This window comes from Mustela nivalis (genome assembly GCF_964662115.1).
Source record: "Mustela nivalis genome assembly, chromosome: 19".
NCBI lineage: Eukaryota > Metazoa > Chordata > Mammalia > Carnivora > Mustelidae > Mustela > Mustela nivalis.
This window is the reverse complement of record NC_139038.1, coordinates 7,387,473-7,390,309: the sequence shown is the minus strand read 5'-3', so window position 1 is coordinate 7,390,309 and position 2,837 is coordinate 7,387,473. Positions and strand designations below refer to the sequence as shown.

At 56.5% G+C, this 2,837-nt stretch overlaps 1 long non-coding RNA gene across 1 annotated transcript; it reads left to right on the top strand.

Annotated features, from left to right (window-relative positions):
- Positions 1 to 296: 296 nt before the first annotated feature.
- Positions 297 to 1,948, top strand: LOC309854171. The gene is made up of 2 exons (XR_014306117.1): positions 297 to 438; positions 1,325 to 1,948. It is a non-coding gene; the product is annotated as an uncharacterized lncRNA (long non-coding RNA).
- Positions 1,949 to 2,837: the final 889 nt, after the last annotated feature.

The following is a 2,837-nucleotide window of genomic DNA, read 5'->3' as shown; positions in this document are numbered from 1 at the left end:
GCTGTCCCTGGGATGCCTGAGGCTAGAGTTTAGGGGTGCCTATTTGTAGGCGATGAAATGAGGTTCTGAGGTCACACCACTGATGAGAGGTAGAGTCAGAATCTAAGCTGGGTGATGTGGATACTTACCCACTCCCTGTGTGAGAGCTTCAGAGAGTGGTCCTCCCTCCTTGGTGTTCCCCAAAGTAGGGAACAAGATGTGATGGTTTCTTCACCAGTCCTCCAGGGGAGAATCTGCTAAATTCTCATGTCTTCTCAGCTCTCAAGATGACCACCACTGCCCCCAACACCACTGGCCTCAGTGTCTTGGAAGGCAATAGGAGCTCAGCATCTTCACCCAGGAGTGTGGAACCCGTGGTCATAGTGACAGTGGCCAACACTGTGCTCAAAACTGCAATTTTGGGACTGATACTCTACCTCAGGTGGAAGAGGAGCAAAGGTGAGTTATTCGGGTCCATGCCCCCCACCAAGTGTGGCCTAAGGACAGGGGAACAGGAAAGGTCAAGGTGCTCGTGAGACGGGGAATGCAGAGGAGAGGGTCAGCAGGGAGCTTGGACAGCCAGAAAGAAAGTGGATTATTAAGGGACAAGAGTTCACGGGGTCAAAGCGCAGGCATAGCCAGCAGGATGATAACAGGAGAAAGCTGGAAGGAAAGAAAGTTGTAGCAGAAAAATGATGCTGTTGTTTAATATTGCAGAGTTGGGGCGCCTGGGTGGCTCAGTGGGTTAAAGCCTCTGCCTTCGGCTCAGGTCATGATCTCGGAGTCCTGGGATCGAGCCCCACATCGGGCTCTCTGCTCAGCAGGGAGCCTGCTTCCTCCTCTCTCTGCCTGCCTCTCTGCCTATTTGTAATCTCTGTCTGTCAAATAAATAAATAAAATCTTTAAAAAAAAAAAAAGAAAGAAAAGATAATATTGCAGAGTTCTCAGTCCCAGGGATTAAAAAAAAAAAAAAAAAAAGTCCAGGGTATGGTGAGATAGAGGGTCCTGGAGTTTGGGAGATGTAGGATTCCCGTGTGTCCAGAGGGTTCTCTCCGAGGATGGTGGGACCTCCTAGATGGTGTTGGGTAGTGGAGGGCATGTCTGTGATGCAGGGGCCAATCCTTGGGAAATGCTGCAAAGAGACTCTGGAGGAGGAGGAAGGAAGAGGTCGGTGGGGAGACTGGCAGGGTTCAGGGGCGGAAGGTGGAGAGGAACCGGCCTCAGCTCAGACCCGGGTCCCAGCCATGAGGCTCACAAGGCAGGAGAGGAACAGCTGCCCCTCCCCAGCAGCAGGGGGCGCCCCCCACCCCCACAGTCTCACCCCCTTCTCCTTCCTTCTCGACAGGATGAAGCCTAGGGCGACAACCCCATCCTCTATGCCTCCCCCACCTTCCCCAGCTCCTCGCCACCTGCAGCACCTCCCTGCCTCCCTCCCAAGGAGGCCCCGCAGGAGGAGACCCTATATTCTCTCGTAAAGGCCTGACGAGTGGGACTGGAGGATGATGCCTTAGACTGAGCTGCCCAGCGGGTCACAGCCTCTGATAATGACCCCGGCCAGACGGGAAACTCAGAAGCCAGTGGGTGTGGAAGGCCTCCAAGGACCACAGAGAGTCAGAGCCATCTGCTCCAACCCCCTCTCCACCTTCCCAGCCCTTGCCCAGAGAGTCACAGGGCTGGTGGAATTTGCCCGAAGGCATCTAAGGAGAAAACTGATGGCACCTTCCATTTCTGTCTTCTCCTTCTCACCACGAATGAATTATAATAAAAGGTCACACCCGAGATCCCTCCCCCAGTACTGGAGTTGGGTGACTGCCTCGGGGCGGGACACAATAAACCCAGACGCTGGTAGCCAGTCCAGAAGCCAGGGGCTGCCCCTCCTCTGCCCATTCCCCTTCCCCTCCGATCAGAACGAGCACGCACTTGCCAAGTGCACCACCTCGTTTAGGCGCCTCCAACACGCTGTGCCCGGGCTGGATGCGCTCACCCGAACCGTGAACAGGACCACAGGGGTCAGTGCTTTTCTCCAGGCCACGCGCCTAGTAAGTGGCTGAGCCGCGGTCTGAACCCAGACCTGCCCTCCCCGACGACGGCCTTCTCCCAGGACTCAGGTGTCCCGGCCTTCCCACATCCCTCAGACTGTGCCAGCCTCCCACAGACACAGGGACGGGCCCCAGGGAGTGGAGGGTAGCGAGGGAAGCCGAAGGGAAGTCCGAAATTAGAGACCTGCTGCGGAGAGCTGTAACCTGTTTTATTAACACGGGAACTGCACAGCTAGGACTTCAGCCAGTTGACCTGTAGCCAGTCACCAAGCTCACACTCAGCAGCTTCTCAGGGACCCTCTGAGGGGCTCCCCCTGCTGCCGGCAGGGAAGGGGTGACAGAGCAGCAGGGAGGCAGGTGCACACAACTATTCCTCCAAGAAGGCCAAGGTGAAGTCCCCGGCGGCATCTCTACCCCACGGCTCCTCCAGCTGCTCTGTCTCTGTCCCAACATCTTCCAGGAACTGCTCCAGGTCCAGGTCACTGGAGGCAACACCGTCAGGGAGGACACTTCCAGTCTCCTGAGGCCAGGGTTCCTTGGGTTCCAGCCCTTCTTCCCCCCTCCCCCAACCCCCTCCATGGGACCCACACCCGGGATGTGCTGATGGGGTCGGGCGCTTGGGCATCACTCTAGCTTCTTTGTCCTCAGACAAGCTGGTTGCTTGCTTTGGAGAACTTCTTGTTTTTAGCCCGATTATTTTTTTCTCCCTCCTACAGCTTTGACCCATCGACTCTCATCCTACCCTGGGATCCCTGCCCCAAAGCCCCCTGGCAAGACACCTGGAGCTTCCCGTAGGAGGACGGGATCGGGGAGGACTTT